Here is a 21239-nt window from a genome sequence, read left to right on the forward strand (position 1 = left end):
TGTACTCTATATCATCGACTGCATCCTTATGTAATACATGTATCACTAGCCACTTTAACTATGCCACTTGGTTTACATACTCATCTCATATGTATATACTGTACTCGATATCATCTACTGTATCTTGCCTATGCTGCTCTGTACCATCACTCATTCATATATCCTTATGTACATATTCTTTATCCCCTTTCACTGTGTATAAGACAGTAGTTTTTTTGGAATTGTTAGTTAGATTACTTGTTCGTTATTACTGCATTGTCGGAACTAGAAGCACAAGCATTTCGCTACACTCGCATTAACATCTGCTAACCATGTGTATGTGACAAATAAAATTTGATTTGATTTGATTTGGAATGATGTGCGTACACGCCTTACATACAGACATTGCAGAATGAAACACGCACGTGTAGGGGGACTGGGTTCAGAAATCTAATCAGAGCTCTTGAGAGAAGATCCGGGGGGTTACGAATCGGCCTAATTGCCACATAACTGCAAAATATGAGATCTGCAATAACACAAAGAGAGCAACTGGACGAGTCTGACAAGTCTGTATCTGAGTGATAAGGACTGGAGATTAGGATATCAGAAACAGAATCGTCTAACTGCCACACCAGTGGAGAGATGCCAGAGGGTGTGTTGCAGTGAGTGAGCTGTGGTCTCTCCTGTCTCTGTGTCTCTCATAGAGATGGTAGTCGAGGTGAATAGTGTCCGTGACATTTGGACAGATCCCATAACAAGGAGTGTAACCTGCTGTGAAGAAAGGCTAAATGACAACACAAGGTGGAGGGACAGAAGAGAGAGGATATGAGGTAAGACGGGGGCGGTGTGTGATGTGTGTGATGAAAGAAACAGTATAGGGAAGGTAAGGAGCATTTTTTAAATTTGTGAATTAGGGTGCAGGAGAGGGAGGAAGCTGTACCAAAACATGGTCTGCCTGTCTCCTTGAGGCAGGAAGTGGCTCTGCAGACAGACAGAGGAAATAGGGCCAACCATAGAAATAGAATCAAAGCAAACACGTGACTAGTAACACAGAGAGGAAGTGGCTTGATGTGCAATGCTGTAAGGATGAGGAAAGGCTACCATTTTTAAAGGTGCAATATGTAGAAATCGCTCCGTCATTTCCTCATTTGCTAAAATTCGAATAGTTAGCCTAATTTCAGTTCATGTGACAAAACAAGAAAAACAAGTGCAGAGAATCATTACAACATCTAAACCACTGTGAAATGTATTTTCCATAACCACTTTTTGTTTTCAGCTGTTTGAAGCTGGTGTGCAAAACTGAAACTTAACAGGAAGCATAGAAATAAAGCATAGAACAGATCTTGAAAAAAAAAAATGACGCCGGAGAAGAAGTCTGATGTTTTACCTGTCCCCAACTGATTATGTTTTTTGTTTGTTGATTTGCGTTGTTTGTAACTTATTTTGTAACTTATTTTTTTAATTTTACCTCCTATTTCGTGGTATCCAATTGTTAGTAATTACTATCTTGTCTCATCGCTACAACTCCCGTACGGGCTCGGGAGAGACGAAGGTCGAAAGCCATGCGTCCTCTGAAACACAACCCAACCAAGCCGCACTGCTTCTTAACATAGCGCGCATCCAACCCCGAAGCCAGCCGCACCAATGTGTCGGAGGAAACACTGTGCACCTGGCGACCTTGGTTAGCGTGCACTGCGCCCGGCCCGCCACAGGAGTCGCTGGTGCGCGATGAGACAAGGATATCCCTACCGGCCAAACCCTCCCTAACCCGGACAACGCTAGGCCAATTGTGCGTCGCCCCACGGACCTCCCGGTTGCGGCCAGCTGCGACAGAGCCTGGGCGCAAACCCAGAGTCTCTGGTGGCACAGCTAGCGCTGCGATGCAGTGCCCTAGACCAGGTGGAGAAAAAGGGGCCAGAGAGCGTGCTGCCTTCTGAGGATTCATAGGCGATCGGGAAAAAAACTCCACTTCCTTCCGTTCTGTTAGCAAATGTGCAATCTTTGGAGAATAAAATCGATGACCTACGTGGAAGATTAAACTAGCAACGGGACATTCAAATCTGTAATATCTTATGCTTCAAGTCGTGGCTGAAACAAAACACTATCAACATACAGCTGGCTAGTTACATGCTGTACCGGCAGGATAGAACAGCAGCGTCTGGTAAGACAAGGGGCGGCAGACTATGTATTTTTGTAAATAACAGCTGGTGCAGGATATCTAAGGAAGTCTAGAGCTATTGCTCGCCTGAGGTAGAGTATCTCATGATAAGCTGTAGACCACGCTATCTACCTAGAGAGTTTTCATCTGTTTTCATCTGTATTTATCATAGTCAGAGGCTGGCACTAAGACAGCATGGAATGAGCTGTATTACTCCACACACAGAGACGCATTGGTCAGATTTGCCAAATGAAGGGCGAGGGAGAGCTTTGTATGCGTCTCTGTGTGTGGAGTAAAGGTGGTCCAGAGTTTTTTCCCCCTCTGTTTGCACATTTAACATGCTGATAGAAATTTAGTAAAATGGATTTAAGTTTCCCTGCATTGAAGTCCCCGGCTACTAGGAGCGCCGTCTCTGGGTGAGCGTTTTTCTTGCTCTCGCAACACAGCTCATTCCATGCTGTCTTAGTGCCAGCCATGGATTACAGGCAACATCCGCACTGAGCTAAAGGCTAGAAATGCTGCTTTCAAGGAGCGGAGCTCTAACCCGGAAGCTTTTAAGAAATCCTGCTATGCCCTCCGACGAACCATCAAACGGGCAAAGTGTCAATACAGGACTAAGATCGAATCATACTACACCGGCTCTGACGCTCGTTGGATGTGGCAGGGCTTGCAAACCATTACAGACTACAAAGGGAAGGACAGCCGAGAGCTGCCCAGTGACACAAGCCTACCAGACGGGCTAAACTTCTTCTATGCTCGCTTCGAGGCAAATAACACTGAAACATGCATGAGAGCACCAGCTGTTCCGGATGACTGTGTGATCACGCTCTCCCCAGCCGATGTGAGTAAGACCTTTAAACAGGTCAACATTCACAAGGCTGCAGGGCCAGACGGATTACCAGGATGTGTACTGCGAGCGTGCACTGACCAACTGGCAAGTGCTTTCACTGACATTTTTAACCTCTCCCTGTCCGAGTCTGTAATACCATCATGTTTTATGCAGACCATCATAATGCCTGTGCCCAAGAACACTAAGGTAACTTACCTAAATGACTACCGACCCATAGCACTCACGTCTGTAGCCATGAGTACTTTGAAAGGCTGGTCATGGCTCACATCAACACCATCATCCCTAGACCCACTGGAATTTGCATACCACCCCAACAGATCCACAGATGATGCAATCTCTGTTATTATATGCTATTCATTGACTACAGCTCAGCGTTCAACACCATAGTGCCCTCAAAGCTCATCAATAAGCTAAGGACCCTGGGACTAAACACCTCCTCTGCAACCAGATCCTGGAATTCCTGATGGGTCGCCCCGAGGTGGTAAGGCTAGGTAACAACACATACGCCATGCTGATCCTCAACACAGGGGCCCCTCAGGACCTCTATACCAGGCGGTGTCAGAGGAAGGCCCTAAAAATTGTCAAAGACTCCAGCCACCCTTGTCACAGACTGTTCTCTCTGCTACTGCACGGCAAGCTGTACTGGAGTGCCAAGTCTAGATTCAAGAGGCTTCTAAACAGCTTCTACCCTCAAGCCTTAAGACTCCTGAACATCTAATCAAATGGCTACCCAGACGATTTGCATTGCCCCTCCCCCTCTTTTACACCGCTGCTACTCTCTGTTATCATCTATGCATAATCACTTTAATAATTCTACCTACATGTACATATTACCTCAACTAACCGGTGCCCCTGCACATTGACTCTGTATCGGTACCCTCTTGTATATAGTCTCGCTATTGTTATTTTACAGCTGCTCTTTAATTACTTGTTACTTTTATTTCTTATTCTTATCCATATTTTTTTTAACTGCATTGTTGGTTAGGGGCACATAAGTAAGCATTTCACTGTAAGGTATGCATCTGTTGAATTCGGCACATGTGACTAATAACATTTGATTCTATTTGATTTGATCTACCGCTTCTTAGACTTGTTATAGACAAATCTGTAACTCACATTTCTATGTGAAATTGGTCGGGTCGCCCAAAAAGTTACATATTGCAGCTTTAGCCAAAACAGCAGCAAAAATAAAGTAACAAAGACATTCTGTAAAGGAAGAGAGATATAAGGTGTTGTCTGCATTACTTGAAGGAACATGAATTTCTGTCAACACAGCAGGTTCACACTGAAACATCAGTGTCCCTCTATACCTACTGTCTGTTAGCAGTCCTGTCTCAGTTTCTACTGTAGCTGTCGCGTAGTGGGCTGACTGAGACGGGGCGTGACCAATGTTATTATAGTTTTGTGGTTTTATATTCATTTTTATTTCTGTTAGTTTTTCGATTTTTATTTCAAATTCAGTTTAGTCTCAATTAGTTTTCATAGATGATTTACTAATTTTTCTTTAGTTTGAGTTCTATAAAAATGTATATATTTAGTTTTTATATTATTTTGTTTCAGTTTTAGTGTTAGGGACACAAAGTAGTGGATGTCTTCCCTGTTAGCTGGTGATAACTAGTGATTGTGATACACAAGCTAGGCCTTTTTGAAACATCGACATCTCCTGTCATAATTTACCTGGCAGATTCAGAAGCTTGAAAGCCCCATTTGATTTTTGCCCAAAGTTTAGAAGAAAAAAAAGAAAAACATAATTCATGATGGTTTTTATTTTACTTTTGTTCTTTTTGGAGTCAAATATAATAGTTTCAAACAGGTCTGTTAATTATTTTATTTCAGTTTACATTTTTTTTTCATCTTTAGTTCAGTTTTAGTTTACTATAATAACCTTGGACCTGACACACACCTGGTTAGAAACTGAATCTGCATCCTATGGGCACTCTATTTTTTACATAGTGCACTACTTTGGACCTAGACCCTGGTCAAAAGTGGTGCACTATAAAGGGAATAGGGTGCCATTTGGGACATAGGCCTACAAAAATACTAAAATGTGGGCTTTGGGGTGAATACTGTGGGTTCATTGATCACTCGACCTCTGCAATTAGCATTCCATCTCTAACTCTCAATCTGTTTGGTCTCAAGTTGAACACACATCATACAGATACTTTATTAGAGTCAGATAAAAGGCAAGTATGTATTTCTCTATGGATACTGGGTGTGAACAGGAGCTGAGGCAGTTACAAAACCATTTTGGGTGGAGGTCAGCTAAGTAGAGTGAGCTCTAATATAGGACTTCCACTCTCAGCTGAAGTGAGGAGACAATGGGATAAAAAGAGAATCAGAGTGTTCAGACAAGCCTTGGGTCGTTCGGTCTCTGAGTCAAAATAGAATCTCAGTGATGAAGTATAAATAGAGAGTCTGAAGCTGCACTTCGGTGAAAACAGTCTAGACATCACTTCAATTTCAACAGATATTGATCAAGTATAACACAACAACAAATCATGTCCCAGTGCCTCATATTTATAATATACATTATGTGCATCCATATAAGGGTATGAATATTGGATGTGCATTTTCACATATGCGCACACACATTTTCTCATGTCATAGAAGCTATTAAAAATGAAAATGCTATTACCAGTAAAAAGTGAGTACAGTGGCCTATTTTAAAGAGGTTGTACAGGGTAACTTCCTTCCCTTTCTGTAATTTAGGCTCAGGCCTACATATTATGGGAAGAGTGATGCTGCAACCTCTCTCTGCCATTTGTAAATAGGTTCTCAAACACTTACTTCTTGCTCAGTTATCATAAGTTCTCTGAAATTACACCACATTCAATAGAAACTATGGAGGTTGTCGGTCATGGCAGGGACATGGGACATGACAACCCTAGCTTTCGAGAACCCATGGGGCCTGTCATGCCAAATAGTGTCCCCTCTACGTCACATTGTTATTCGATAAACTATTAGTGTCCGGTGTGACAACCTAATGATTCGAATTTTGGAGATCATTACAAACTATCATCGCTATGCAAACAAGGCTGATTTCCGAGACAATTTCGCTGTTTAAACAAGTTTGTTTAGCTAATAAAATGGAAACATTAATTTGAACTACTTGTGGGCACCTTGTTATCATTACAACATGAAATCCCTGTCTTAAACGTCGCTACGTTGCAGAAATGGCAAAGAAAACAATCTGCTTGACACATTAAAGTTACATACATTACAGATCATGAAGTCAGCTAATTTCCACTCTATTCATATGCAAATCCCTTTGATTCATACACTGGCTTGTCTGGCTGTCATGTTTTTATCTTAAACTGCACTGAAATAATATAATTTCAGTAGTCCTCTATTTTTTATATTATTAGTAGGTTCTAGGATTGTTAGGAAATTATGATTAATATGACTGAACAAATCATTTTAAATGGAACTGTAAGTAAACTTATACTCCGTTTTATTATATCTGATTAACAATATGAGTTCATAAGAAGGGATTGTGAGACACGGACAAGGAGTAATAAGTTAATGAACACCATTCCGACTAGGCAGAAACAAATGGGTTGTGGACTGTGTAAACACATAAGGTCGTTAGCCTATGGTTGACCCTACTGAAACTTAGCTCTGGGGTTTTTAGATAAGTCAGTGAGTGCATTCCTAGGTTTTCTGTTAATTAAAACTGTCAGTTCAGTGGTGATCGATAATGTTGAGGGGTCAAAAGTTACCTGGGAGTGTGTTAGTAAGTTAGAATGAACTTTTCACCTTACTTTGTCCTGGTCGAGAGGAGGGGATTCTGTTAAAGCAGTGAAATGACATCATGATCTGTATATAAACTGCTGCACATGTTTAAGTGGTAGCGCGCTCCGAGAATAAATTCTATTACCTATTATTTAAAGACTGGTCTGCGTCTATTTTATGCAAACAAGAAATCTTACAAATTCTCATAAAATAGATTAAGGGCTTTCAATTGATGAAAGCACATTGGCATAATTAAATTACAGTAACAAGGATACAACAATGAATAATGTGGAACAAATAAATACCATCAAAAGATACCTTACAACTTACAATAATGATGAAACTTTATAGTTTTTGGTAGTTATATCATTAATTTATTTCCACATATTTTTTGTACACTCACATGGCATTCATAGACTAAAATACTGAATTCTGGTGTGTGGAATTCTGCCTGTCACTTGTTCTCAACAGGCAGCGTCTCAGAAGGGGGACTTGAAGAGGGAGACAGCAAAGTCCAGGCACTGCTGCTCTCTTTGTTCTAAGTGTTTGCAGTGCTAGTGTTTTTAGTTCATCTGTGGATCTCACATATTATGTGCCCAGAATGATAAGAGCAAGAAAACTCTTAACAGATAATGACAACATGACAACAGTAGCTGTAGATGATGTAATGAAAAGTTGGAGGGTGGTTGGTAATGGAGGACATAAGGTGGATCCACATCTGGGTGTTGGGCAGAACCCCTAGGTACTGGAGAACAGGAGCAGAGTTAAAATGAAAAAGGTAGGAGACAGAGAAGTAAACAAGCAAACACACAGGTTCCACTTTACTTTGAGAAAATTTGATGGATTACTGCAGCGTTACAACATAAATTAACAGCGGGCAATCATTTTTCCTGGTCAAAAACCTCCACATCTGACACGAATCCCGCCGAAGATGGTGCCTCTTCCTGTTCGGGCGGGGCTCGGCGGTCGTCGTCGACAGGCCTACTAGCTGCCACCGATCCCCTTTTCTGTTTAATTTAGTTGTGTCTGATTAGTTGCACCTGTTTTGGGTTTAGGTTGTGATTGTGGGCTATTTAAACCCAGTAAGCCCGCCGGCTTTTGTGCGGGCTTGTTTCTCTGTTCGTTTTGTGGATGTGATATTTTCTGTATTTCTCCGGACTGTTTGTGTCCTGTTTTTGGGCCGGTCATTGTATGCGCCCGGTGTTTTGGCGTGACCTACTTTTCTCCGGAATAAATACAGTTGTCCTTTACCCTCTGCTCTCTGCGCCTGACTCCGCACCCACTACTCCTAGATGTCATAACAACATCCTTCTCAGTCTGAAGGTGGTACTCGAAGGCGTTCTAACCTGGATCGACAACTTCCACCACATCAGGTGGGGTTTCAGAGATCTGAAAGTAAGTTATACAAAAATAGCAATAGACAAACAACACTAAAAGTCACTCACAAATTTGAAAGACTACAGTATATGCAATAATTCTATATACAATTGCATTGTTTACCTTAGACAACAGCTGCGGCTCCCATCCATACTTGGCCTGGATGCTGTTGTGTGCAAAGAGAATTACCTTCAGGTTGTTCTCCCAGCCTTCCTGGTATCAAGGGACTTGAGGGTCTGGTTTGTCCATCCACCATACCCGGTGGAGGGGGTAGAAAAGCGATATCTATTGACAATGTAAGATATTAAAATATGTCTGATTATGTACCATGGAATAACAAATTGTAAATAACAAATAAAACAAACCATTGTTGACAAAATATAACATATTACATCCGTACCTTATTCCAGCGTTCATGACCTCGGTCACTCAAGATGACCTCAGGAGAACCGTGGGTGCTGAAGATAGTCCACTATCGCCTTGGAGGTGGTCTCGCTAGTCTCGTCCTTGATGGGTATCATACAAAACAAAAATCTATTTTTGGTTCCAAGCACCCTTTTAAATGGGTTACATTAGGGAATTTAGAGTTAAGCACATTCTCTTCCTTTACTGACCTTAATGGGCATTGCCTCCACCCACTTGGAAAGTGATCGGTCGCTGGAAGACACCAGCTGTTGTCATTCCTGGATTTCGTGAAGGGTCCAATGAGTTCCACCCCTAACATTTAAAAAGTGTTAGAGAGAAGATTACTTTATTCTTACCTGTATCTGTGTCATACAGTCTGCAGATTGTTGTATTTGTAAGGATACTGACACACACACTATAATATTGAACCATGCTGTGGTCAAAAAAATAAACCATTCCAAAACAACTTACCAGGGCAAAATTTGAATTGGGAGACTTACCGATCATGTGCCATGGTGAACCGATCATGTGCCATGGTGAAACAACTTTGATGGGCTTTATCTCCAGTGCCACAGTCTTCGCCCTCTCAAACTTCTGGCAGGCTAGACAGGGTACTGACCTTTAAGCAAAAAGTGACAAATGTAAAGATTGTGTGCTCTCTGATATGACATTAATTGAAATCATAATCATTTCAGATATAATAGAATGTGATTGATAAACAAAAGGTTATTTTACTTGCCCAGCTATCCACCTCCTTGACAATTTCACGTCAGAAGAAGAGTAGGTTGATTTTGGCATTCATGCGCTTCACTCCAAAAATGTCCACATGCATCTCTGTCAGGATGGCCTCCTTCTCCTCCTTAGTAAAAATCAACCTTCTGTGTGGCTGGCCATCCTTCCCCGTAGGTAGATATGATTGCCTAACAAGTTGGAAGAGAAGAGTTGTTGAAATACTCAAGTCTAAGTATATTTGCACTACTGTCTTTCTCTCTCTGTTTCTCTCTCTGTTTCTCTCTCTCCATCTGTCTTCCACTCTCACTCCCTCTCTCACTTTCATTTTCTTCCTCCCCCTCTCTGTCTGTCTAGTGAAGACACCAAGTTTAAACCTATCCATTTGATTGATCAGGTTTAACTTATAGCTAGACACCTCAATATGACATACAATATAACTATATCAGTGGAGGATGCTGAGGGGAGGATGGCTCATAATAATGTCTGGAATGGAGTCAATTGAATGGCATCATCCACATGGAAACCACGTGTTTGGTACCATTCCATTTACTCCATTCCAGACATTATTATGAGCCATCCTTCCCTCAGCAGCCTCCGCTGAACTATATGTATAGCTAACAACTACTATAGCTAACGTTAGATGGAAAATGGTTGTTGAAAAATGGTTATACATAGCTAAATATGTCCAGTTATCTAATTGAAGTTAACTGCTTAACGTTACCCTGAATTTCTCTGAATGTTGCGCCTCTTGTCGACATCAGTGGTGTCTTCATAGTACTTCCTCAGGTTGGAAAGAGAAAAGAAAATCTCCTCGAGGGATGGCATTGAAGTGCACGCTACATACAAACAGAAAGCTGCAATAACAGTTATAGTAGCTTGCTTGCTATCTAGCTAGCTAACGTTAGCTTAGCTAAATAAAACTGTCTGGCTAGGCATGCTGAGGTATAGAAGTACAGTAGCTAGCAACGTCGATCTATAAAAACAATAAATTATGTATTCCTATTTGACAATATGTACAAATACATGGTAAAGAAAGTGTTCTCTTTCCAGTCCTCTGAGGCAGCAGGTAGTCACCGTCAAATACACCATCCTTGGAGAGCAATTTTGAGGTAATAATTTTGCGCGGACTAAGCGAGCGTTTAAACGGTGAAATATAACACGAACTGCCCGCATCCCCTGCGAGGTCAAATAGAGCCAAGCAACCAGCATAGCAACCAGCATAGCAACGGACGCTATGGTTCATTACGTATTCCGGTCAGAATTTTGCAAGTTAATGCAATAGCCCTAGCAACAGAAGCTAGAATGTATCGAATCCTATTGTGACGTGAGGGGGACGCTATTTGGCATGACAGGCCCTCTTTTGGGTTCTCAGCTGAAAGTATGGACCACAGATGGTTCCAGGTGAATTACAATCCCCAGACTCTATTTGGAACTTAACTTTCATACCAGCGAGAACGAATCTTTCAAATACAAAAGATACACTTACTGTATGCAGTTTAACAAAGTTGCATCTGGCTATAACAGTCTCCTGCCGAGATATGACACATCTTCTCACCTTGTGCTGGCATTTCCATTGGACCATTCCATATTTCTGGTTGCAAAAACGTATTACTCAAAACACAGCCAGGTGCAACTTTGATAAACTGTTTACAGTAAGTGTATCTTCTGTATTTATAATTCATATGAAAGTTCCAAATATTTCCAAAACATTATCGCAAGGCGTATTTTAGTTTAGATCTAGCATTTTGGCAGCGTCGGGCATTTCCCTCACAAGGCTAAAGGGGACGTCCAATGACCCAATGTAATACAATGTAATTGGAGTCATGATATGAGCTAGCTAGACACCACCCTGGCTAAAGGAACAGATGCAATGCCATATCAAGCTGCCAGCACTTTTAAATGAAGTTTTAAATGGGTTCATTTTCGTTACAGGTAGGCTATAATTTAATGTCAATGTAAATGCACCCACGATTTTTGCGTGATAAAGTAGGTTGATGGGAGCCAATAGCATGCCCTGGGGCTAGACCTATTGCATTGCTTACCTTGGATGCTGTGAAGGTAAACTTTTAAACCAGAGCGAAGCTGTTGGTCGTCGACCCTCTCCAACTGATTGAAAACTTTGGCAAAGTTGTTCTGTACAGTTTCATGCCGCCGTACCTCGGCCCGAATCGCATTGCAAAGCGATAACTTGTTACTGCTGTTCATCTTGACACCTGTCTCGAGAGATAACAGGCGCGAGATTGTCATTCGTTATCCAATTGAGCGCGCTTCTCCAAACACTTCAAGCAAGGCAAATCGAACCTTTGCATTTAGCTTGAGAACGTCTGTCTGTAGCCTACATCATTAATAAAAAAATACGTTATTAATTTCAGCAAATTTCCTGTTGCATGTTGAAATATCTCCGTTTGTGCCTTACAATGTCTACTTCCTTGTTTTAAAGCACCGCATTAATGGTGATGAGTTTTGTTTTGTCCTCGGAAAATATATGACTCCATATGAAGAGATTGTGTGTGTGGCTTTGTTGCTATACATGTGAAGTATATGGCATATGATATGTTTCAAGTTTTAATGTCACGTGCACAAGTACAACTAAATGCCTTTCTTGCAAGCTCTAATACTAAAAATAATATAAGGTTGAACAAAAACACACGATAAATAAGATATAAGAAGAACACGTGAAAGTAAGTAAGCATACTATATCCATGGTCAGTCAGTTCCAGTACCATATTTACAATGTCCAAATCAAAGAAAATTGTCACATGCTCCGAATACAACAGGTGTAGTAGACCTTACGTGAAATTCTTACTTACAAGCCCTTAACCAACAATGCAATTCAAAAAATTGAGTTAGGAAAATATTTACAAAATAAGTTGAAGTAAAAAATCTAATTAAAAGTAACCCCACTCACCACCTCGCTCAATTCTCGTTGCTGCGACTTGCTTGCTAGTTGAGATTTCACTAGTAATGTCAAGTCGGTTTGGCTATTTGTTTCAAGTGTATTAGTCTATAAATAAATCATTTTGCCAAAATTCGTCATCCCTCCCGTGTCCTATTCGACTGTAGATGTTCTGAAATTTTACTCCCTCCTCTATGTTTAATATAACACACATACATTAATTATTCATTTAGGTTGCCTATCGTTTGTTCTATAGAATGTATTTGACTTTGATATGTGCCACAGAAAGTATTTGACTCTAGTTACAAAATTAAGGAAATTAGAAGGGCGGGTGTTCGGCAACGCCATTGCGGACCCAAGCCAAATATTTTCAGACTCCTGAGGGGGAAAAGGTGTTGTCGTGCACTCTTCACGACTGTCTTGGTGTGTTTAGACCATGATAGTTTTTTGGTGATGTGGACACCAAGGAACTTAAACTCTCGACCTGCTCCACTACAGCCCTGTCGATGTTAATGGGGGCCTGTTCAGCACTCTTTTTTTCTATAGTTCACGATCAGCTCCTCTTGTCTTACTCACATTGAGGGAGAGGTTGTTGTCCTAGCCTCTGACCTCGTCTCTATAGACTGTCTCATCATTGTCGGTGATCAGGCTTACTTACCACTGTTGTGTCGTCAGCAAACTTAATGAGGGTGTTGGATTCGTGCTTGGTCACCCAGGCGTGGGTGAACAGGGAGTACAGGAGGGAACCAAGCACGCACCCCTAATGTGTTGTTGCATACCCTTACCACCTGGGGTGCCCAGTCATGAATTCCATGATCCAGTTGTAGAGGGAGGTGTTTAGTCCCAGGGTCCTTAGCTTATTGATCAGCTTTGTGGGCACTATGTTGTTGAACGCTGAGCTGTAGTCAATGAACAGCATTCTCACATAGGTGTTCGTTTTGTCCAGGTGGGAAAGGGCAGTGTGGAGTGCGATTGAGATTGCATCATCTGTGGATCTGTTGGTGCAGTATGCGAATTGGAGTGGGTCTAGGGTTTCCAGCATGATGGTGTTGATGTGAGCCATGACCAGCCTTTCAAAGCACTTCATGGCTACCGACGTGAGTGCTACGGGGCGGTAATGATTTAGGCAGGTTACCTTTGCTTTCTTGGGCACGGGGACTATGTTTGAAACATGCAAGTATTACAGACTCGATCAGGGAGAGGTTGAAAATGTCAGTGAAGACACTTGCCAGTTGGTCCGTGCATGCTTTGAGCACACGTCCTGGTAATCCGAATGGCCCCGCGGCTTTGACCTATTTAAAGGTCTTGCTCACATCAGCTACGGAGAGCGTGATCACACAGTCGTCCAGGAACAGCTGGTGCTCTCATGCATGCTTCACTGTTGCTTGCCTCGAAGCAAGCATAAAAGGCTTGTCTGGTAGGCTCTCGTCACTGGGCAGCTCACGGCTGGTTTTCCCATTGTAGTCCATAATAGTTTGCAAGCCCTGCCACATCCGACGAGCGTCAGAGCCGGTGTAATAGGATTCAATCTTAGTCCTGTATTTGGCCGGCAGGGATGTTCTTGTGTAACAGTACTCTTCTTGAGTTGTGTACAATCAGTCATCGACACGGAACTCCAATATGTAGCACCAGTCATGTAGCTTTATTCTGATAGGAACGACACAAAATTGCACGTCATGCAATGCTCGTCTCACCATCCAACTCTGCACTCACGCACTGTACAAAATATATGAACCCCCCCCACCTGACACAGTACGTTGCTAGCTAGAACTGGCAGGAATTCTTTACAACAAAATGCACAACAAATATTCTCCAAAAACCGCTGCATCTTATGTGTGATGTTCGAATAACATTTACAAACAATTTGATATAAATTGTACATTTAAATCATCACTTGAGTATAAAAATCACTTTTGATGTACAGTGCTTTGCAACCAACAACTTACCGCTGGTTTGGTGCTTGTTCACTGGGACGATTCAAACTGGAACATCCCCCCTCGTAAGCAAGCTACGCAAACCAGCCAATAAGATGCCATGGTGAGTAGGTGAAGGCAAGACAAACTCAAACCAAAAACCCATTGGCTTAACAATAAAGTGGCAAGGGGAATCACCAATATAACCCTATTACACTCCCCCCTACTGAATTCCACTTGCCAAGAAAAATAACAAAATACAAAACGGCACTGTGCAAACATACCAGATACAGAGACACACAACATATGTACAGAATAATCAAGAGAAAAAAAAAATATACTACCTAATAGAGAAAACTAAAGGGTAAAGCTGTGTATATCAAGGATGCACACCCTGCTTTAAATCAGTCACTAAATATTCCAGTCATTAGACTATTCTCCTTGAGAATTAGAGTGAAAAGCGGTTGATCAAACCCCTTAGCCCTCATAGGTAAACATGCCTGTCACATGTTAAGTACACTCAGTGACTTTAAAACATCCAAGTAATAAAATAAACCACCATAAGAGACTTTATCATATGTCACATTACCATCCTGCAACCTCTAATCATGGTCACAATGATGTAAAAGCAAAACAAATAAAAGATGTCAATACCATTGACCCTCTATTCACATATTTAACCTTCAAGAGCTAACTTTCTGCTGATTCATAATCTCAATCAGTCTTGACACTGGTTTAAATAGCCTTCCTGCCCTTGACCTAATATGACCCCGACTACCTTCAACTGCATAAGGGGTAACAGTGTTGTGTACTGTTGCAATAGTGTGTCCGTCAACACAGTCAGTACGTAACTGATCAGGTAAGGAATGGTCCGCGTTTGGTAGGTCAGTACGGATATCGTAAGCAGACTGGTCAATTAGCTCACTCACTACACTGTTACAGTCTCGGTCAGATTCTTGAAGACTCTCTGATCGAGGTTCCAGCTGCAGTAGATCATCCACGGAATCCAAAGGTGGAATATCCTGAGCATCCAAGGATCACACATCACCCTCCAGGCTTGTGTCACCTGTTCCTTCAGAAGACAACTCTGACACCCACACTCTGGTTCTGTACTCAGCACCATCATCCACTGCAGTGTCCATGGCAGCTGAGACCACTAGGCTGTCATTCATGTCCTCAGACTCTGTTAATCCAGACATGTCTGTTCCCTCCTCAACAGCAGCATGGGGAAGAGGAAGAAAGTTGACTGGCATTATCAGGTTGCGATGTACCGTCTTCTCCCGTCCAGTGGAGCTGTTCTGAATCTTAAAAGTGTGACTGTCAGCATTCAATCCAGTGACAAGGTAGACAGTATACTCCCAACGGTCAGCGAGCTTCCGCTTTCCCCGCTCCCCCTTGTTAGCCAGCAATACTCGATCCCCAATCTCCACTGGTGCTCCTCTGACTCTTCTGTCATATAGGTCAGCATGCCTCTTCAACTGCTTCGCTGCAGATGCCTGTGCTGCATTCATGGCTTCTTTCAGATCTCTCCTCAAAGACTGAACAAACTGGTCATAGTCGACAACTTCTGGGTTCTCTATGACAGAGCCAAAGACTATGTCAACAGGCAGTCTTGGCGTCCTCCCAAACATTAGCAGGAAAGGGGCAAAGCCTGTGGTCTCGTGGATTGTACAATTGTATGCAAACGTAAGGGACTTCGGCGCCTGAGGCCATCTGTGCTTTGCTCTCGTTGGCAGGGCCCGGATCATGTTACCCAAAGTCCTATTCATCCTTTCGCAGGACCCGTTCCCCATCAGATGGTACGGCATGGTGTGAGACTTCTGAACGCCTGCAACACTCAACAGTTCGGCTATTAAAGCGCTCTCAGAGTTGGCTCCCTGGTCTGAGTGTATACGGCGAGGCATCCCGTAGACACAGAAATAGTTGTTCCACAACTGATGAGCTACTGACTTAGCAGACTGGTTCGGACACAAGAAGGCATGAGCTAATTTGGTAAAGTGGTCAGTAACAACGAGCACATCCAAGGATTTGTTTGAAGAATCTTCTGCAGACCAGAAGTCTATGCACACTAGTTCAAGAGGCTCAGTTGTTATTATGCTCTCAAGAGGAGCTCTTGCTTCCGGATCAGGAGTCTTGCTCACCACGCATCTCCTGCAGCACTTCACATAAGCTTTTACCTCCCTCTCCAGGCCATGCCAGAAGAATCTCTGTCTTGTCAGGTAGACTGTTCTCTGTTGGTCTTCTCCCCCTCTCAACTCAATGGTCTTCTCCCCCTCTCAACAAAGAAGATGACTTTGCTGATCACGTTGTCATCACGCTGCTTACTCATCAGTAGGTCGTGTGGCAGAACATCGACATCGGTCTGCTCTAATGGCATAACAGCCTGTGGGAGCTGTGGCAACAGCAGTGCATGTGAGCCCACTTCACCCACCCAGCACCTGTGTGAATGAAGAACAGCTGCAACTTCATGTCTTGATAAAGCACCAGATGGGGGGTAAACAGTAGCCTGACAGCTAATGACCACTTCGTTGGAGTCAGAGGCTTTGTCAAAGGGGTGGCTGGACCAGCGAAACACATCTTGCACTCTGTCTGTGCGCACAGCGTTGGCTTCAGCTAGTAAGGTCTCGTACGGGACCCTTGTCAGGCGATGGAGTGCACTGGGTCGTACGAAGGGCTCTCTGCTCAAAGCATCTGCAACAACATTCATTTTCCAGGGATGTACTTAATGTCAAACTCGTACGGTGCCAGCTTGGCGACCCATCTCTTTTCACAAGCATCAAGTTTTGCTTTGGTCAGAATGTATGTCAAGGGATTATTATCCATCCATACCGTGAACTGCTGTCCCCGTAGCCAGTGGTGGAACTTGTCACAGATAGCCCATTTCATGGCAAAGAACTCGAGCCTGTGCGCAGGATACCTCGACTGTGCATAACTGAGGGACTTGCTCGCGAAGGCTATAGGTCTCGCTGTAGCTCCCGGTTCCTGTACCTGAGATAGCACAGCACCTAAGCCATTGCTGGATGCATCCACCGAGAGTAGGAAGGGTTTTTCGAAGTTGGGGTGGGCCAACAAAACCTGGTCCAGTAAGGCTTGCTTTAGCTGGAATAAGGCCTGTCTGCATTTTGTTGTCCAGTCAGCAGCCGTCAACTTCCTGACAGGTGAGCTTTGATTCTTTTTCCAGCGTGGAGCCTTGTGTCCAGTAGTCAATCCAAAGAGAGGCTTTGCAATGGTCGAGCAACCTTCAATGAACTGTTGATAATACACCACCATCCCAAGGAATGACCTCAATTTCTTCTGAGATGGAATGTCAGTGCCATCTTTCATCAGATCAGCTTCTGTTACTCCTGTAATGGCCCTCACCTTCTCAGGGTCTGTAGCTACACCATCCGCACTAATGATATGCCCAGAAACTTCACAGACCTCTGCAGAAAGTTACACTTTTTTGGCGCCAACTTCAGGTTGTGAGCCTTGAGACGCTCAAAAACCATTTCCAGGCGCTGTATAGCCAGATCTTCAGTGGGCGCATAGACCAAGACATTGTCAAGGTAACACAGCAGGCTAAGAAAGTTCTGATCCCCAAAGATGTTTAGCATCATCCTCATAAAGGTTGCAGGACTATTACATAACCCCTGTGGCATTCGATTGTATTCATACAATCCAAATGGCGACGTAAAAGCTGTGAATCTCCAGTCATCCTCGTGCACTTCCACATTGTAGTAGCCAGAGGTAAGGTCCATTGTTGAGAAAAGGGCATTTCCTCCTAACGCAGCCAGCGCGTCAGCCTGGTGAGGGAGTGGGTGGGCGTCTTTGATGGTGCGAGCATTGAGCAAACGAAAATCAGTACAGAGTCTCAGGTCTCCAGACTTCTTCCATACAAGGACAAGGGGAGAGGCGAACTCACTACTAGACTTCCTTATGATATCACGTTCTTCCATCTCATTCAATGCTTGTTTGAGCTTCTCAGAATTATTTGGTGAAAGGCGTCGGTAGGGCATCCGAAAGGGTTTCTCATCACTCAGTTGAATGCGGTGAAGACATCCGGAAGCTTTTCCACAATCCAACTTGTGCCTGGAAAAAATAGACTGGGACTCAGCTATGAGCTGGATGAGTTTCTTCTTACCAGCAGGAGACGCTTGACAGGAGGAGACATCAATATCAGTCAAACCTAAGTCACGTAAGACCTCAGGATCGCTTGAACTGTCAGGTCCGTCAGTATCGTGAAGTTGGCTGGAACCGTCAGTCAGTGACTATATCAGCCGTTCTCTGCACTTGCTGCTGTAAAGCTGCTGATGAACCATCATTCACACACGAACAGTCAAAGTCCTCTAGAGCCATGCTAGGAAAGACATCGGCTAGAGTGGCGTTTCGTCTCAATGTCACTGTCTTCTGAGAAGGGTTTATCACTCTAACAGGGAGCCACCCATCCCCCGCAATAGAGCTACTGTCCTCCCTACCAGTATTGACCTTGGTGTTGACCTTGAACTGCTGGGCTCAATGACAACAGCACTGCCAGCTGATAGATTCTGAGTGTTTCGTAGTCTACCCCAGATTAAGTGCTCCTGCATAGGCTCTAGAGTCACAGCCCCTTTTAGTCTCACAGTTCCAACTTTGTCAGGTACTTCACTGTCTCTCCATCTCTCCACATTAGCCATCATATCGATTAGCTTGCTCTCCTCACCCCCGTCACACACAGGAGTATAAACCCTCTTCCAGAGATCTCCATCCGTCTTCAGGTGGCGAATCAAGTGCTTTAGGAGATTGCTGCCCAAGATGAGGTCACCACTCTGGCCTTCAACCACCAGTGTAGGCACAGCAACTCTACATCCGTACACCTCCATCTCACATACTCCCAAAGGCCTCGTCTTCAACCCACCACAACCAACCAAGACTACCTCTGTAGGACTCAATGATGGACTTTTCAACACTCCTGCATGCAACAGTTCAGGTAAGACCCTAGAGCTCAAGGTACAAGCCATGGATCCACTGTCAAGCATAGCTCTCACTTCCACTTCTCCTCCTATTAACACCTTGGCATAGAATAAATCATCATACGGGGAAAGTCTCTGTGTGTTCTGCATTATGATACTCTTCTCAGTCTCCATTTCGTCACAAACACTTTTATATACAGACTCCAAATCAACAGCTCTCACTGATGGTGACTCTACAAAAGGCCCAACACTCGCCCCTTCTACATGCAGGCCTACTAGTTTTCCGGAAGCTGAGCAGTGATTACTGTAGGGACTCCACTAGCTGTGCTCAGGGCTGTGGCCTTGGGGCACTGAGAGCGTGCGTGGCCAGCTACATGACAAAGAAAGCAGAGGTGATTGGCCCTGCAGTGAAAGTAAGTATCATGTCCAGCATCCCCGCACACGTTACATGGCCCATTAGACTTCACTTTGCTCCTATTCCCTTTTTGGAACTTATGGTCAGACTGTTGTGGCCTCTGCTCCAGCACACGCTCCAGCATTGCAAGGATACGTTCCATCGGCTCAGCTGAGCCCTGAATAGTCTGGGCTGGGTAAGGCAACGTATTGGGTACTTCCATGTGGGTTCTCACAGCAGGCATGGTGATCGGCATGACAGCGCCAACTTCCTGCTTCATTGTTGCGATGGCTGGAGTCAACTTCGATAAGTGAGAGTACCTCCGCTCCCTCCTGTAGTCATCCAGCCTCTCATGAACATCTGCAGCAGTCCACTGCTGTAATGGCTTGCACTTAAAGATAAGCGACAGTTCAGCATTAGGGCAATGTCTGATGAACATGACTGTGAGCTCACGAGATGAGTCTTCAACCCTTTTTTCTGTCTCTTTAGACAATCTTCAGCAACCTCCATAGCCCTGTTCAGTCTGAGCCAATATTCAAATGGTTGTTCATCAGTCAGAGGTAATGTGGCATAAAAGTCAGCAAGGGGCATGCTTGAAAAAACAGTGTCACTAAAATGTTGTTTCAGTATGTCAAAGATGGGACTCGGGCATTTAGATAAATCAATGGAGGGATTGCTGCGTATGCCAACTTGTCCAACATCGCGGGCCCTTCCCATAAGCCTGCCCATAACCTCAACTGCTTGGTCCATCACAGACACGCCCCTCTTACGCATGTAAACCATTACCATATCCTCCCACTCATGCACTGTGCACTTTTCAGAGCCATCCCCCCGAAAGTACACCGGTTCCCTGATATCAGACTTCAATACCAGGTTCAGGCCTGACACATCCATACCCCTCGAGCTGCATACACTCCCCATAACATTGTCCCCAACTTGTCCAACATTTGCCTTTGACTCCAAACAGGAGGCAATGTTCTCCCCAATGGAAGACCAATCTGCTGTACTATGTCTGCTATGAAATCCATGGAGACCTCCTCACTCCCTGTATTTGGCAAAACTCTTTCATACACATCCTTGGGCGTGTCCATGGGTAAACTATCATCAAAACCCTCCAGTTTGGGCATAGGTGTAGAAGTAACTGGAATTTTGGCTGAACCCCTACCAACAGATGGTGACAGATTAAATGACAGGAAACCCCTACCTCTCCCAACACCTTCCATTTTAACAATGGGAAATCAACACCCTAATAAAAATGTAAATAGCAAAACATGTGTATATATATATATTTTTTTTAAACCTCATGTCAAAATCTAACCTATATCTAGTACACTGGTAAAACTCACCCTACTTATATCAGATATACATTAGAATTGCAAATAAACAAGTAACACAAAAGTTATCGTTTATCTGTGAAGAGCCTCAGCCAGAGAAATCATCAATTTGAATAAAACGTTCTAGTGGCGCCCTCTTGTGGCGAAATGCGATATCGCCATAAACTGCACCAGCAACGTCTTATTTGATTCTTCAACAGCAACCAGGGCGAAGTTCTGAGATGGAAATCCAGCGGAGGATGATCCGATCCAGAAGAACGGTCACGGCACCACTGTAACAGTACTCTTCTTGCGTTGTGTACAATCAGTCATCGACACGGAACTCCAATATGTAGCACCAGTCATGTAGCTTTATTCTGATAGGAACGACACAAAATTGCACGTCATGCAATGCTCGTCTCACCATCCAACTCTGCACTCACGCACGCTGGTTTGGTGCTTGTTCACTGGGCTAGTTACCAAAATAATACAATTACAATATACAATATAATATCTTTAACAATGTACCTGATAGGAACAATGCTCGTCTCACCATCCAACT

The 21239-nt window shown here is 43.5% G+C and overlaps 1 long non-coding RNA gene across 7 annotated transcripts; it reads right to left on the bottom strand.

Moving 5' to 3' along the window:
• Positions 1–7077: 7077 nt before the first annotated feature.
• LOC112254692 lies at positions 7078–12337 on the bottom strand. Of its 7 annotated transcripts, XR_006083775.1 has the most exons (8): positions 12142–12337; positions 11276–11446; positions 9955–10014; positions 9237–9421; positions 9002–9120; positions 8711–8813; positions 8497–8602; positions 7078–8381 (listed from the first exon to the last, which is right to left on the bottom strand). It is a non-coding gene; the product is annotated as an uncharacterized LOC112254692 (long non-coding RNA). The 7 variants fall into 7 exon arrangements; XR_002954187.2 differs by lacking the exon at positions 12142–12337 and having other exon boundaries at positions 11276–11697; XR_006083778.1 differs by lacking the exons at positions 11276–11446; positions 12142–12337 and adding an exon at positions 10308–11242.
• Positions 12338–21239: the final 8902 nt, after the last annotated feature.

This window comes from Oncorhynchus tshawytscha, linkage group LG07, assembly GCF_018296145.1.
Source record: "Oncorhynchus tshawytscha isolate Ot180627B linkage group LG07, Otsh_v2.0, whole genome shotgun sequence".
Lineage (NCBI taxonomy): Eukaryota > Metazoa > Chordata > Actinopteri > Salmoniformes > Salmonidae > Oncorhynchus > Oncorhynchus tshawytscha.